This window comes from Rhinatrema bivittatum, chromosome 2 (genome assembly GCF_901001135.1).
Source record: "Rhinatrema bivittatum chromosome 2, aRhiBiv1.1, whole genome shotgun sequence".
In the NCBI taxonomy this organism is placed as follows: domain Eukaryota; kingdom Metazoa; phylum Chordata; class Amphibia; order Gymnophiona; family Rhinatrematidae; genus Rhinatrema; species Rhinatrema bivittatum.
Window position 1 is genome coordinate 811,696,687 of NC_042616.1, and position 17,270 is coordinate 811,713,956.

The window sequence follows — 17,270 nt, forward strand, 5'->3', positions numbered from 1 at the left end:
GAGCCACTCCTCCCCCTTTCCTATTCTCTCTGTCCTTCCTTATCAAGTTGTAGCCCGGTATGGCTGTATCCCAATCATGATATTCCGTGAACCACGTCTTGGTGACAGCAACAATGTCCAAGTCCGCCTCCACCATTAGGGCTTGCAGATCTGGGATTTTATTGCCCAAACTATGAGCATTTGTGCTCATAGCTTTCCAGCTTTTCTTGTTTGGTTTACTGCTTTTCCTGGATTCCTTTTGTGACTTTAGGTGAGTTTTGTAATTCACTTCACCTTTTCCCTTTGCGATTGTGCAAAGGAAAGGATTAGTGCCCCATTAGTCTGTGTCTGTCTAGTAATTTTACTCTTCGGAATAGTTTCTATCATTCTTACCTGTCACCAACATCAGGCTTACTGGGCTGTAGTTTCCTGGATCACTTCTGGAACCCTTTTTAAAAAACGGGTGTTAGATTGGCCATCCTTCAGTTCTCAGGTACCATAGCTGATTTAAATGAGAAGTTAAGGATTACTAGTAATAAGTGTGCAAATTCATTTTTTAAATCATTCAGAGCGCTGGGGAGTATACCATCCCGTCCTATTGATTTTTTACTCTTTAGTTTGTCAGGTTCTCTATTACGTCTTCCTTGTTCACCGTGATTTGCTTCAGTTTCTCTGAATCATTGTCCTCAAGGAATGTTTCTGGCATACATATCTCCCCAGTACCCTCATCATTAAAGACCAAAGCAAAGAATTCATTTAGTTTTTCTGCTACGACCTTGTGTTCCCTGAGTGACTCTTTTACTTCTTGGGTGACGAAAATGGTAAAGGGACTGGAAAAGCTCTCATTATGAAGAAAGGTTAAACAGATTATGGCTCTTTAGCTTGGAGAAGAAACGACTGAGAAGGGATGCGATTGAGATTTATAAAATAATGAGTGGGGTGGAACAGGAGAAAGGCTAAACAGATTACGGATCTTTAGCTTGGAGGAGAGGCGATTGAGAAGGGATGCGATTGAGATTTATAAAATAATGAGTGGGGTGGAACAGGAGAGACTAAACAGATTAGGGATCTTTAGCTTGGAGGAGAGATGATTGAGAAGGGATGCGATTGAGATTTATAAAATAATGAGTGGGGTGGAACAGGAGAGACTAAACAGATTAGGGATCTTTAGCTTGGAGGAGAGATGATTGAGAAGGGATGCGATTGAGATTTATAAAATAATGAGTGGGGTGGAACAGGAGAAAGGCTAAACAGATTAGGGATCTTTAGCTTGGCCTTTAGATAGAGAGTGAAGGCTTGGTTATTCCCCGGGGGGAGGCTGCTAATGCCAGCGATAGAGGAAGTGGTCCTGCATATCTCTCCAAGCTGTGAAAAGGTTTTTAAGATGACTGATTTTATTTCATTGATTGATTTTTTAATAATATATTAATTTTTAGATTGTTATTTTATTGGTGTGTTTTGATATGTGGTTGTTTACTGTTGTGGTCTGCATTTGCTATGTGTACAGTATATAAAATTTGGAAATAAAAAAAAGTTAAAATAGAAGAGATGACTGAGAAGGGATATGATTGAGATTTATAAAATCTTGAGTGGGGTCGAACCGGTAAATAGGGAACGGTTATTTACCCTTTCAAATACTGCTAGGACTAGGGGACACTCTATGAAACTAACAGCCACCAATTTAAAACAAGTTGTGGGAAATATTTTTTCACTCAGGGGGTGGTCAAGGATTGGACAAGTTTCCGAAGGAAAAGTCCGTAACCACTTATTAGTCAGGCAGACTTGGGAGAGACAGTGTTTATTCCTGCGAGTGAGATACAAGGAATAGATCAGCCACTGGGGATCTGATGGGCACTCGTGACCTAGACTGGGCACTGTCGGAGACAGGATGCTGGGCTTGTTAGACCCTCAGTCTGACCCAGCCTGGCACGTCTTATATTCTTATGTTCATCTAGCGGTCCAGCAGACTCCCTCATAGGCTGTTTAACTATGCTGGCAATCGTTTGGTCTTCTTATCTTTTTTATTCATGGATTGAATCTAGTCTGGGCTTCCAAGATAGTATTTTTATACAGTTCAGCACCCATGCCACACCCTTTAGTTTTTTTCTAACTTGTTCTCTCATTTTATCATAGTCTCCCTTTTTAAAAGTAAACGCTGCCGCGAGAGTGTTTTTTTAATGTCCTTCTATCAGTGATCTTGTTAAATTTGATTACGTTACAGTCACCGTTACCTCTCACACCAAATCCTGTGTCGCAATGACTATTAGACCTTGTGCATGCCCCCGCTCTCGGCGGTTCCAGAACTGGCTGTTCAATTTAGGGCATCCAAAAATGTACCCTTCTCCCATTTATCCAATTTAGATGTATTCGTTTCCACTAATTTTTGCATATAGAAACAGATGGCAATCCACATCGCTGTGATGCCAAAAAGCCATAGAAACGAAGCAAAGTTACGTAACATCTACTAGCAGTGCGATCGCCAAACTAAAATCAGAGAATCTGTAGAACAGGAGGAGGAGATACAGAAATCAAGGAGACCGAAAGAAAATTGGAAATGAGCTTAACATGATTTTAAAGGTCTGCATGTACTGAATGCCGCAATTTCGAGTCCTCAGGAGGGAGCTGCTGAGGATGGCAATCTTCCAGAGCCTCCCAAAACAGGTTTCAAGTGCTCAGGAGCAAAAGAATATGTCGGTATCATTATTATATCATTAGTATATTTAATCACGCACTCACATGACTATCTCAAAATGAAAGCCTCCAGCCTTAATGCTAGAAAGTCTTGCCACCTCGCTTGCTTTTAGATAAATCTGGATAAACTCTTTAAGACTTGGCCCATGAAATAAAGAAGCTTAAATTCCTAAAATACAATTGCATTACTTTACTGATACCTTGTTCGGTAACAAAGGAAACGATCAAAACACCATGCTCTGTGGTTTCAGGCCCTGAATTTTCCAGAAAATTGGTCAGATTTGAAGACTGTGCAGACTGATTCTGTTTAGACTTCCAACCTGAATTCTGTGGAAGGGGGAAAAAAAACCTTCAGGCCGATGCAATTCCATGTGCTAGCCACATTTTGGACGCACATCCATAACCCCCGATGCAAAACCTATTTCCCCCTCCCCCCCAGGGTTAAAAAAAAATTCCCCTAACGCTTCCTTTTCACCGTGGCACCAGATTTAAATATTAAATCGGGCGCCTGGGAGAGGTGGATCGACGCGCAATAAGGGAGCATTGGCCTGCTTATTAACTAGCGTAATGTGGTCTGACTGTGATTGCAGGCAAACCCTGTGAACGCCATACGCTCTTCACACCGGGAACAACTGAGCGGTTCCTTCACCATCAGAGATTCGACTTAAAGAAAGCTCGTTGCGCTGCCTTTGCCTAACGAGCTCCCATTTTAAGGATTGGTAATCCACCGGAAGCTAAAGTTGAGCTGAAGTATAGGTACTTTCAGAAAAAATTAAAAGCCTGGCTTTATAATCAGGATTTTTAAAGTTTTATTTAGGGGAGGAATTTAAAGGGATGGCTGGGTGAATAGTATAATGTTTTGTCTCATCTTTATTTTAGGTTGAAAACCACTTTGATATATGAAGAACTGCGGTACTTAAAATAGTATTAAACTGTTACTTTCCGCTTCTTCTCTTTGGAGTCAGTAAGCTTTGAAGGAATGGCTCTGGGGAATACATGTCAGACTGTCACTGTGCTGTCCTATCCAGGAAATGCTTTTGCTTCATAATCTCTAAATACCTAACAGGTTCCATGCCTTATCTCCTTCTGTAGGGTCCAAAACCAATCTGCCTGGAGACTACGAAGAGGAGGGCTTGCCAGCGGTCACATGGAGACGTGTGGACAGAGTTATCAGCGCTGGACAGTATGTACTCCATCCCCTGGCTCTGAAAACCGTACCAGTGTAATTCATTCAAAAAGAGGGTCTCTCCCTTTATCCCTCTCTGTATTACTCTCTATTTACTCTTCCCATCCAGCTCTCATCAGGGACACATCATGCACACCCTCTCCCTTACTGCTTCCCATCCAGCTCTCATCAGGAACACATCATGCACACCCTCTCCCTTACTGCTTCCTATGCAGCTCTCATCAGGGACACATCATGCACACCCTCTCCCTTACTGCTTCCATCCACCTCTCATCAGGGTCACCTCAGGCACACCCTCTCCCTTACTGCTTCCCATCCAGCTCTCATCAGGGACACATCATGCACACCCTCTCCCTTACTGCTTCCATCCACCTCTAATCAGGGACACATCATACACACCCTCTCCCTTACTGCTTCCATCCAGCTCTCATCAGGGTCACCTCAGGCACACCCTCTCCCTTACTGCTTCCCATCCAGCTCTCATCAGGGACACATCATGCACACCCTCTCCCTTACTGCTTCCATCCACCTCTCATCAGGGACACATCATACACACCCTCTCCCTTACTGCTTCCATCCAGCTCTCATCAGGGACACATCATGCACACCCTCTCCCTTACTGCTTCCCATCCAGCTCTCATCAGGGACACATCATGGACACCCTCTCCCTTACTGCTTCCCATCCAGCTCTCATCAGGGACACATCATGCACACCCTCTCCCTTACTGCTTCCCATCCAGCTCTCATCAGGGACACATCATGCACACCCTCTCCCTTACTGCTTCCATCCAGCTCTCATCAGGGACACATCATACACACCCTCTCCCTTACTGCTTCCATCCAGCTCTCATCAGGGTCACCTCAGGCACACCCTCTCTCTTACTGCTTCCCATCCAGCTCTCATCAGGGACACATCATGCACACCCTCTCCCTTATTGCTTCCCATCTAGCTCTCATCAGGGACACATCATGCACACCCTCTCCCTTACTGCTTCCATCCAGCTCTCATGAGGGACACGTCATGCACATCCTCTCCCTTACTGCTTCCATCCAGCTCTCACTAGGGACACGTCAGGCACACCCTCTCCCTTATTGCTTCCCATCCAATTTTCACCAGGGACACATCAGGCACACCCTCTCTCTTACTGCTTTCATCCAGCTCTCACCAGGGACACATCAGGCACACCCTCTCCCTTATTGCTTCCTATCTGGATCTCATCAGGGACACATCATGCACACCCTCTCCCTTACTGCTTCCATCCAGCTTTCATCAGGGAACATCATGCACACCCTCTCCCTTATTGCTTCCCATCTGGATCTCATCAGGGACACGTCATGCACACCCTCTCCCTTATTGCTTCCATCCAGCTCTCATCAGGGACACATTATGCACACCCTCTCCATTACTGCTTCCATCCAGCTCTCTTCGGGGACACATCAGGCACACCCTCTCCCTTATTGCTTCCCATCTGGATCTCATCAGGGACTCATCATGCACACCCTCTCCCTTATTGCTTCCCATCTGGATCTCATCAGGGACACATCATGCACACCCTCTCCCTTATTGCTTCCTATCTGGATCTCATCAGGGACACATCATGCACACCCTCTCTCTTTCTGCTTCCATCCAGCTCTCACCAGGGACACATCAGGCACACCCTCTCCCTTAATGCTTCCATCCAGCTCTCATCAGGGACACATGATGCACGCCCTCTCCATTACTGCTTCCATCCAGCTCTCTTCGGGGACACATCAGGCACACCCCCTCTCCCTTATTGCTTCCTATCTGTATCTTATCAGGGACACATCAGGCATACCTTCTTCCTTACTGCTTCCCAGCCAGCTCTCATCAGGGACACATCGTGTACAGTATCTGTCCCTATTCTTTCCCATGTAGCTTTCTTCAGAGAGCCATTACATATGACCTCTTTTCTTAATACTTCTCAAGTAGTTTTCATCAGAAGCCATCTTGTACAGCCTGTCTCCTTACTTTGCCTCATGTTGCTCTCGTTAGCAGTGCTCTGAGCTTCGAGTAGGAGCCTGAGCCTGGCATTAAGTTGAGAGGCAGGTCCTGGGCCCTGTGCATTGAAGCTAGAGACACCGTGTGCTAGTGGCTGGGAAGTGCTGCTCTGCCTTTCTAAGAGCAGGAGTTGGCCTGTGGCATTAAGCTTAGAAGTAGACCCTGAACCCTGTGCGTTGAGTTTAGAGACACCATGTGGCAGTAGCAGGGAAGAGCAGCTACATCTCCCCTTTTTGTGCACTGTTTCATGCTATAGGATGATGATGGGTTGGGATTTTTTTTTAATTTTTAGATTTTAGTTTTAATTATGTGCCTTTCCCTGTACGTACCAGGATCAGACCAGACCACTGGGTTGGGTCTCCCTTCCAGCAGAGGGAGTCAGAGAAAAAAACCTGAAGAGGCACCCCCTGATAACCCGGTGTGCCACCTGCGATCCCTCAGTATTTTCTCTGACTCGCAGCAAAAGGGTTGTCAGAACCTGCGGTCCTGATTTTTCAATTACTTTAAATTTAGTTACATCTTTTTTTTTTTTACAGAGTTCTAAGGCTCTGGATGATTTAGTTAACACCTTTGGCTACAGCAAGTTGGTTGTATAAAAAAAAAAAAAGCTCAGTGCGGTTTTATTTTCTCAGGCTCTTTACTCAGCAGGTAGAGGGTAAGGCAGGGGCTGGCAGCTCTAAAAGCCTTGTTCCCGGAGGGCCGTCTCTCCCTGGTGGGGGATTAACCGGTGGGCCGGTCCCTCCCCTCGGCGCCCCGAGATGAGTTTCCTCGGGAGCTGCAGCGTTCCCAGAGCTCCGGAAGGCCGCGAGTCGGCAGAGTATTGTAAGTTCTTCTTTTTTCTTTCCTACCGCGCTGTTTGGAACACCCCCCCCCCCCGGATGCCACTAGGGCTATCGTGCTCAGCATGTGGGGAGGCGGGTTTGCGCCCACTGCCTCCCCGGGGGGAAAGGGCTCGTCCGGGGGTGATTTTGGGCCCATTTTGCCTTGAGGCGCGGAACGGCAATCATTTCTCCTCCCAGTCTGAGTCCCATTCGACCGCGCGATCCGGGGCCTGCCCCTTCGAGGAGCCCAGTCTTCCCCCACCCCCCTCCTCCTCCCCCTCCCCTATCTGATCCCTTAAAGGGCCAGTCAGTTTTTTCTTCAAAATGTATTTTACTTATGCATAAGGCTTTTTTGGAGACGGAAGCTCATCAGCAGGATGAGCAGCCCCCTCCTGCGAAGATTGTGCGGTGGGACACGTCTCTGGATGCCCTTTCGGCCCCTGGGGGGGCTCCGGATCCTGCTCCCTTAGGATCTTTTCTGGATCCTCTCCTCCAAAACCTAGATGGGGGTGTTGATGAGTCCTCTCCAGTAGAGGGGGACGACCCCCGGGTTTCTCGGCTGTTTCGCCGAGAGGAGTTGGATCACTTGATCCCCTATGTCCTGGAGGAACTAGAAGTGGAGGCACCAGTCCCCAGTTCGGAGCCAGTTAAGGGGAAACCAGTACTCTCGGGGCTGCGTGCCCTGCCCCAAACTTTTCCACCCAATTGGGACCGGTGCTTTTCAATATATATATAAATGATCTGGAAAGGAATACGACGAGTGAGGTTATCAAATTTGCGGATGATACAAAATTATTCAGCGTAGTTAAATCACAAGCGGATTGTGATACATTACAGGAGGACCTTGCAAGACTTGAAGATTGGGCATCCAAATGGCAGATGAGATTTAAGGTGGACAAGTGCAAGGTGTTGCACATAGGGAAAAATAACCCTTGCAGTAGTTACACAATGTTAGGTTCCATGTTAGGAGCTACCACCCAGGAAAAAGATCTAGGCATCATAGTGGATAATACTTTAAAATAGTCGGCTCAGTGTGCTGCAGCAGTCAAAAAAGCAAATAGAATGTTAGGAATTATTAGGAAGGGAATGGTTAATAAAACGGAAAATGTTATAATGCCTCTGTATCGCTCCATGGTGAGACCACACCTTGAATACTGCGTACAATTCTGGTCGCCACATCTCAAAAAAGATATAGTTGCGATGGAGAAGGTACAGAGAAGGGCAACCAAAATGATAAAGGGGATGGAACAGCTCCCCTATGAGGAAAGGCTGAAGAGGTTAGGGCTGTTCAGCTTGGAGAAGAGATGGCTGAGGGGGGATATGATAGAGGTCTTTAAGATCATGAGAGGTCTTGAACGAGTAGATGTGACTCGGTTATTTACACTTTCGAATAATAGAAGGACTAGGGGGCATTCCATGAAGTTAGCAAGTAACACATTTAAGACTAATCGGAGAAAATTATTTTTCACTCAACGCACAATAAAGCTCTGGAATTTGTTGCCAGAGAAGGTAGTTAGTGCAGTTAGTGTAGCTGGGTTCAAAAAGGTTTGGATAAGTTCTTGGAGGAGAAGTCCATTAATGGCTATTAATCAATTATACTTAGGGAATAGCCACTGCTATTAATTGCATCAGTAGCATGGGTTCTTCTTAGTGTTTGGGTAATTGCCAGGTTCTTGTGGCCTGGTTTTTGGCCTCTGTTGGAAACAGGATGCTGGGCTTGATGGACCCTTGGTCTGTCCCAGCATGGCAATTTCTTATGTTCTTATGTTCTTAATGCTTAAGCAGTTGGTCACTCGGGAGTGGGAATCTCCGGACGCGACCCTGCGGGTGGGACAGGCGATGGACAAACTCTACCCTTTACCCGAGGAAGCCTTGGGTATCCTCAGGATTCCCAAGATGGACGCGTCAGTTACTGCGGTCACCAAGCGGACCACCATTCCTGTTATGGGAGCGACGGCTCTTAAGGACTTACAGGATAGGCGGCTAGAAGTCCTCCTCAAGCGCATTTTTGAGGTGTCAGCGCTCTGTATCAGAGCAGCGGTCTGCAGTAGCCTCATGCAGCGAGCGACCCTCGGGTGGGTCCAGCAAATACTCACATCACAGGTGTTGCCGCCAGAGGAAGCAGATCAGGCGAATAGGATGGAGTCCGCGGTAGCTTACACAGCGGATGCATTATATGATCTGTTGCGGGCATCTTCACGCAACATGGCCACTGCAGTTTCGGCTAGACGGCTTCTCTGGCTCCGGAACTGGTCTGCGGACATTTCTTCCAGAATTCAGTTGGGCAATCTTCCTTTTAATGGAAAATTGTTGTTTGGGGAGGAACTTGACACCCTTATTAAGTCTCTTGGGGAGCATAAGGTGTATAAATTGCCAGAAGACAAGCCTAAGTCTTCCAGGCCCTTTGGGGCAGCGCATTACCGTTTCCGAGGACAGCGCAGATTTCGGCAGTTGCGGCTGCCCGCTTTTCCCGCCCGACAACAGACTCAGAGGGCTCAGTCTTGGCCTACTTCCTTTCGTGGTCGGAGGCCATTGCGGGAGGGAGGCTCTCAAGGGGCCACCGGAGGTAAGCAGTCCCAATGAAGGTGTTCCGACCCTCTCCCCAGTTCCAGTGGTGGCAGGTCGCCTCTCCATGTTTCTTGAGGAGTGGGTCAGGATCACGTCGGACCAGTGAGTCCTCAATATCATCGCTCACGGTTACGAGTTGGATTTTGCCCGCCTGTTAAGGGATCTTTTTCTGATTTCTCCCGCCGGCTCTCTGGCCAAGCAAGAGGTAGTCGGGCAAACCCTGAGTCACTTGAAATCCCTGGGGGCTATTGTTCCGGTCCCTCCAGAGGAGCGCAGGACAGGCAGGTACTCCATCTATTTTGTAGTCCCGAAGAAGGAGTGGTCCTTCCGGCCAATATTGGATCTCAAGGCAGTCAACCGAGCACTTCAGGTTCCCTGATTTCGCATGGAGACTCTACGGTCAGTCATTGCGTCTGTCCACTCAGGAGAATATTTGGCCTCTTTGGACCTGACCGAGGCGTATCTTCACATCAGGATACGTGAGCGCCATCAGCGGTTTCTCCTGTTCATGGTCCTGGGGGAGCATTATCAGTTCCAAGCTCTTCCGTTCGGCTTAGTGACAGCGCTTGAGTCTTCACCAAGGTAATGGTAGTCGTAGCAGCGGCCCTCCGGCAGGAGGGGATCTTGGTTCACCCATACCTGGACGATTGGCTCATCCGGGCCAAATCGGAGAGCCTCTGTCGGGAAGCAGTGAGCAAGGTTCTACTCCAGCTCCAGTCCCTTGGTTGGGTGGTCAACTTTGCCAAGAGCCAGTTGGTACTATCTCAGGTTATCAACTTCCTGGGAGCACACTTCGATACCTCAGTAGGCAAGGTCTTCCTCACTCGGGAGAGGATGCTCAAGTTAGTGGCGCAGATCCATCTGCTCATGTCCTTACCCCTGCCCATAGTATGAGATTATTTGCAGGTACTTGGTTCCATGGCGTCTACTCTGGAGGTGGTTCCCTGGGCGTGGGCGCATATGAGACCATTACAGCACTCATTGCTTTCTCGGTGGGATCCGAAATCTGAGGAGTTTCGCCTGCCTTTGCCACTGATGGAACCAGCCAGGTGCAGTCTCAATTGATGGTTGATTCCAGCCCACTTGTTACAGGGGATGAACCTGGAGGAGCCGCAGTGGGTAATAGTCATGACGGATGCCAGCCTCACTGGTTGGGGAGCAGTTTGCCAGTCACAATCTGCTCAGGGTCGTTGGACAAGTTATCAGGCGACGTGGTCAATCAATCGATTGGAAACCAGGGCGGTATGCCTGGCGTTACGTGTTTTTCTCTCTCTGGTAGCCCAGTGTGCAGTGCGAGTCTTGTCAGACAATGCGACGACGGTAGCCTACATCAACCGTCAAGGGGGCACCAGGAGCTGGTCGGTGGCCTGGGAAGCCGAAAGGCTCATGACGTGGGCAGAACGACATCTAGTCCGGTTGGTGGCCTCACACATAGCCAGGGTGGACAATGCGCAGGCAGACTTTCTCAGCCGCCAGCATCTAGATCCCGGCGAGTGGGAATTGTCCAACGCAGCTTTCCAGCTGATCACTCGTCGTTGGGGTGTTCCACACCTCGACCTGATGGCAACTCGGACAAATGCAAAGGCGCCCCGGTTTTTCAGTCGTCAGAGAGACCACGGGTCGGAAGGAGTGGATGCTCTTGTTCTTCCGTGGCTTCGCGGGGTACTACTGTATGTGTTTCCGCCTTGGCCACTAGTGGGCAAGATTGTGCGTCGGACAGAGAACCACGTGGGGTCTGTCATTCTGGTAGCCCCAGAGTGGCCCCGAAGGCCATGGTTTGCGGATCTGATCTCATTGGCGATCGACGGTCCGGTGCGTCTCACTCACCTTCCGAATCTTCTTCGACAAGGTCCAGTATTTTTAGATGTGGTCTTCCTTTTGAGCCCCTCCGGCGGGCTACGTTGAAGGATTTGACACTCAAGACTGTTTTTTTTTTGGTAGCCATTACCTCTGCACAGCGAATTTCAGAGCTTCAGGCTTTGTCATGTCAGGATCCGTATCTTCGTATTTCGGATTCCGGAGTTTCGATGTGGACCGTTCCCTCCTTCTTGCCCAAGGTGGTATCGGCCTTTCTTATCAATCAGACGGTAGAGTTACCGGCCTTCCCGAATTTGGATCTGACTTCTGCGACGGATAAGGATCTGCATAAGTTGGATGTGCGCCGGGTTCTCCTTCGCTATCTAGAGGTGACCAATGCTTTTCGATTATCGGATCATTTCTTTGTCTTATTGACTGGTCCTAGATGGGGACAAAGCTACGGTTGCTAGGTGGTTGAAGGAGGTCATTTCCTCCACTTATCTTTGCGCTGGGCAGGCCATACCAGAAGGCTTGAAAGCGCACTCTATCAGGTCTCAAGCGGCCTCTTGGGCAGAGAGCCAGTCGGTCTCGCCGCAGGAGATTTGTACAGCAGCCACTTGGAAATCCTTGCATACTTTTGCGAAACATTATCGTGTGGACGTCCGGGATCCGGAGGTCGACAGTTTTGGCAGCAGTGTTCTTCGAGCGGGACTTTCCGGATCCCACCACAATTAGGGCAGCTCTGGTACATCCCAGCGGTCTGGATTGATCCTGGTACGTACAGGGAAAGGAAAATTGGTTCTTACCTGCTAATTTTCGTTCCTGTAGTACCAAGGACCAGTCCAGATGCCTGCCCTTGGGTTTTTGGAGAGTCCATTTTTTCTGTATGTTTTCTTCCTTCTTACCTCGGCAGAGTTCTTTACAGGCATGGGAAGGAATCTTCTTGATTGATATGTTATGCGGCGGTACGGTTTGTTTATTTTACTGCGCGTATTGTTGTAGCCACTGGTTGTTATGTTTGGGGATTTGTTCTCCTTTATTGGTTATTCTGCTTTGATATCGTATATTCTGAGGGATCGCAGGTGGCACACCAGGTTAAGAGGGCTGCCTTTTCAGTTTTTTTTCTCTGACTCCCTCTGCTAGAAGGGAGACACAACCCAGCAGTTTGGTCTGATCCTGGTACGTACAGGGAAAGGCACATAATTAAAACTAAAATCTAAAAATTAAAAAAAAATCCCAACCAGCGGTCTGGACTGATCCTTGGTACTACAGGAATGAAAATTAGCAGGTAAGAACCAATTTTCCTTTCCTAATCTGAGCTCAAGGTGAGTTAAAATCAAGTAAAGTGGGTAAGATAGGATGAGGAGGGAGGGGACGTTGCAAAGAAGCAGAGAAGCAGAGAAGAGAAATCTCAATTTATTAACTTACCTGTAAAAGTTGAAAATGTGCAAGTTTGACCTCTGTGTGCATGGGCTTCCTGAATCTTCAAGGTACCTCTGTAATTGTTACTGTTCTTCGGTTTGCATGTACTACTTAAGAACATAAGACCATAAAAATTGCCACACTGGGTCAGACCAAGGGTCCATCAAGCCCAGCATTCTGTTTCCAACAATCGCCAATCCAGGCTACAAGTACCTGGCAAGCACCCGGCAAGTTCCCAAATATTAAGCAGATCCCATGCTACTGATACCAGTAATAGCAGTGGCTATTCTCTAAGACAACTTGATTAATAGCAGTTAATGGACTTCTCCTTCAAGAACTTATCCAAACCTTTTTTGAACCCAGCTATACTAACTGCACTAACCACATCCTCTGGCAACAAATTCCAGAGCTTTATTGTGCGTTAAGTGAAAAATAATTTTCTCCCATTAGTTTTAAATGTGCTACTTGCTAACTTCATGGAATGCCCCCTAGTCCTTCTATTATCCAAAAGTGTAAATAACCGATTCACATTTACTCGTTCAAGACCTCTCATGATCTTAAAGACCTCTATCATATCCCCCCTCAGCCGTCTCTTCTCCAAGCTGAACAGCCCTAACCTCTTCAGCCTTTCCTCATAGGGGACCTGTTCCATTCCCTTTATCATTTTGGTTGCCCTTCTCTGTACCTTCTCCATCGCAATTATATATTTTTTGAGATGCGGCAACCAGAATTGTACACAGTATTCAAGGTGCGGTCTCACCATGGAGCGATACAGAGGCATGACATTTTCTGTTTTATTTACCATTCTCTTCCTAATAATTCCTAACATTGGGCCTCATTTTCTAAAGCTATCGCAGGCTTGCGCTAACAGCGGAAGCCTGTGACAGCTTGTGAAGGTAGCGTATGCCTGCGCTACCTAAATCAGGGTGGAGCCGGCCCCAGAAGAGGAGGAGTCGGGGCGTCACCGGGGCTGACTCCGCGAAGACACTGCGGACGGCGAAAAGGTAGGTGCCTTTTTGCGTCCTATTTCGCGCCCAATAGCTACACCTTCTATGGTGGCGCTATTGGGTGTGAAACCGGCAGTGATCGCACCGCGGTGGTGCTAGCACAGGACCGCCCCCCCCCCGTGTCGACCCCCCACCCCCATTAGCGCGATTTTCTAAAGAATCCTAAGGATTCTGCATTGAGCTGAGACCGTCTCGTTTTACTGTTTAATTAATCTAACGCTACGTTGTAGCGCTTTGAGAAGCATTATTCCCTGGAGGGATTTTCCCCGAAGTTAACAACGCAATTGTGTCAGCAAGTTTGAGACATTTGAATCATTACATAAGAATATATTGAATATAGGAATTATATTAATCTACATACAGCCCCTGAGGAAGCCCCGTGGGGGGCGAAACTTGGCCTGAGTCGGGCGATAGTTTGAATCTTGTGTCTCCATTCAAATAAAAGAATTTTTGGACAACATCTGGTGTCTAATCCACTGTTTGCCCACACGGCGTTCTTAGACCACCTACCCTCTTGCTTCATCAGTCTGTACCAGGATCAGTCCAGACGGTGGGTTATGTCCCCCGTCCAGCAGATGGAGTCAGACCAGGCTTCGAGGGGGCGTAACCATATATACCAGTACCCCCTCTGCAGGAGTTCAGTATCTTCTGACTCCAGCAGATGAGAGTAGGGGAATCAGTGTTTCCCCAATCTGGCAGGGAATTTCTTTTCTTCTGCTCTCCTTTCTGTATTACAATTTGGATCAAGTTTATAAAAAAAACCAAAAAACATTCTGATTCAATTTTTGGGGAAGCGTGGCTTTCTGCTCTGCCTCTCCTCTGTGCTCTCTGTCTCCCGCGACCTTGTTTTTCTCTGGCCAGGGGTAAGTTTCGGAGTGTTTTGTTTCTTTGCAGTTTTTCTTTACAGAGTCTCAGCACCGGTGCCTCGCGGAAGCCAGTGGGGCCAGCCTCTCCGCGTTTTCTCTTCGCCCACGGCCCGTTTCGAGCTCCTCGAGGGCTGCTGGGGCAGGGAGGGGAGGAACTTCCGAGCGGATAGTGTCGGCCGAGAAGGCCCCCCCCCCCCCGCGGCACCTAATTCATCTTTGGGACAGCGGGCAGTGCGAGCCGACCGGGCCCCCCCCGCGGCGATTCCTTTTGCTCTTGGCCCCCCCCCCCGAGGCTTCTTTCTCTTCCCCAATGCCGCGGCCGTCGCGCTGCTCGGCCTGCGGCAAGCCGGGGTCCCGGATTTCCCGCGAGGGCATCTGCGCACGATGCCTTCCCAGGGGGGAAGGCACCTCGCAGTCCCTCAGCGGTTTTTCCTTCCTGTCATCTTTGCCCGGGTGGCACGGGCCGTCCACTTCGCCATTTTTGGCGGGAACGGCAGCCATTTTACATTCACAGCGCGCTGAGGAGGCTCATGCAGCGCAGGAGGAAAGTGAATTTCCTGACGTTTCTCCACCGATTTTGTCCCCGGAGCAAGACTCTCAGGCCCCGGGGCCATCGGATGTCGCTTCCCCCGGGGCCCCCCCCGAGCAGGCCGGGGTTTTCCCCGGAGTTCATCTTGCTAATGCATACAGCCTATTTACAGGGCCTGGAAGCTCCCGCGGGACCCCCCCTGCCAAAATTCCATGGCTCACGCCTACTCCGCATGCCCCCCCTGACTCGGTAGGATCGGGTTCGGGCGCGGGGGCCTCCCAGGTCCCCACCCGGGTCCGTTTGGCCCCCGGAGCGGTGGGGGCGGCTTCAATCCTGGGGGTAGATGTCCCGGATACCCCGGACGTGGGGCAACCGGACGGCCCGCCGGAGGGGGATGACCCGCGTGTGCTCCGCATCTTTCAGAGGGAGGAGTTGGACGACCTCATACCACAGATCCTCCTGGAGTTGGATCTGGACCCACCGCCGGACCCGCCAGCTCCAGTGGCACCAGCCGTCGTCACCTCCTCCAAGAAGGGGGACCCGGTCTTGGCGGCGCTTCGGCCGAGATCTCGGGCTTTTCCCATCCACGATTCGTTTCTACAGCTCCTGATCAGGGAATGGGATACCCCGGAAGCTTCCCTGAAGGTCAGTCGAGCCATGGAGAAGTTGTATCCTCTCCCTGAGGATTTCCTGGAGCTCATCAAGGTCCCAAAGGTGGACTCCGCGGTGTCGGCAGTCACAAAGAGGACGACTATTCCAGTGACGGGCGGAGCGGCTTTAAGGGACACTCAGGACCGCAAGTTGGAGGTTTTTCTTAAACGGGTCTTTGAAGTTTCCGCCCTGGGAATGCGGGCGGTTATGCGCAGTTTGCTAGCTCAGCGGGCTAGCCTTCGCTGTGTGCAACAACTGCTCACGTCTCAGGACCTGCCGCCCGAAGAAGCCGCCCAGGCGGATCGTGTAGAGGCTGCCGTGGCGTATGGGGCGGACGCCTTGTATGACCTTTTTCGAGTCCTGGCAAGATCTATGGTTTCGGTGGTGGCGGCACGGCGTCTACTCTGGCTTCGCAACTGGGCAGCGGATACCTCCTCCAAGTCGAATCTAGGCTCTCTACCTTTCAGAGGCAGGTTCCTCTTCAGGGAGGATCTGGATCAGATCATCAAGTCCCTGGGGGAAAACGCGGTTCACCGCCTCCCTGAGGATAGACCCCGGCCCTCAAGAGCTTTTGCTTCTTCTCAGACCAGAGCCAGGGCACAGCGGCATTACAGAAGTTACAGACAGGCTGGGCCTCGGACTTCCGCTCCCAGATCGCAGGCCTGGTCGCGCTCCTTTCGTGGGCGCAGGCCCGCACGAGATGGATCCAGATCGGGGAACCCCCCTCCTAAGTCCACTCAATGAAGCCAACCTCGCCCACTCCTCCACCCCCAGGATTGGGGGTCGTCTGGCGAGTTTTTACGAGGAGTGGGCATGTATCACCTCGGACCAATGGGTTCTGGATACCATAAAACACGGCTACGCCTTGGAGTTTGTCCGCCCCCCGAGGGGAAGGTTCATCTTCTCCCCCTGTGGCTCGGACCTCAAGAGAAGAGCGTTACGGCAAACTCTGGACAGGCTATGGGACATAGGGGCCATTACTCCCGTACCCTTAGGCGAGGTGGGTTTGGGCCACTATTCCATCTACTTCGTCGTGCCCAAGAAGGACGGATCCTTCCGGCCCATCCTGGACCTAAAAGACGTCAACAAGTCACTGCGGGTTGTCCGGTTCCGCATGGAGACGCTCCGGTCGGTGATTGCGGCGGTGCATCAGGGGGAGTTTCTCGCCTCCCTGGATCTGACAGAGGCCTACCTACACATTCCCATCCTCCCAGCGCACCGTCGTTTCCTCCGTTGCAAGATTCTGGACCAACATTTTCAGTTCAAGGCACTCCCGTTCGGGTTGGCGACCGCTCCTCGAACTTTCACCAAGATCATGGTGGTCGTGGCTGCGGCCCTAAGGAAGGAGGGAATTCTTGTTCATCCCTATCTGGACGATTGGCTCATACGGGCGAAGTCCTTCAACTACGGACAGTCAGCGGTAGCCAGAGTCGTCCAGGTTCTTCATTCCCTGGGTTGGGTAGTGAACTTCTCCAAGAGCTCCCTCGTTCCTTCACAGCGCTTGGACTTCTTGGGGGCGAGCTTCGACACGCGTCCGGGCAAGGTCTTCTTATGACCGGACAAGGCTCAATCCTTGTGGGATCACATACGGCGATTCTCTGCGTTGCCAGAACCCACCTCCTGGGACTATCTGCAGCTCCTGGGCATGATGGGTTCCACCATCGACCTCGTGCCCTGGGCGTTTGCGCACCTGCGGCCCTTACAGGCAGCGCTTCTTTCTCGTTGGAAACCAG

The 17,270-nt window shown here is 50.0% G+C and overlaps 1 protein-coding gene and 1 long non-coding RNA gene across 4 annotated transcripts in view; one reads left to right on the forward strand and one right to left on the reverse strand.

The window, feature by feature from the left end:
• The window catches only part of LOC115085803, a 160,237-nt gene that overhangs the window by 78,077 nt on the left and 64,890 nt on the right, over positions 1 to 17,270 (reverse strand). The gene's annotated exons all lie outside the window — the stretch shown is intronic.
• Positions 160 to 17,270, forward strand: part of KIFC2 (kinesin family member C2) — a 147,215-nt gene continuing 130,104 nt past the window's right edge. For all 3 annotated transcript variants that reach the window (XM_029592229.1, XM_029592230.1, XM_029592231.1), the window contains exon 1: positions 160 to 3,853. The gene's annotated coding sequence lies outside the window, so the exon portion shown is untranslated. The remainder of the gene's footprint in view (positions 3,854 to 17,270) is intronic.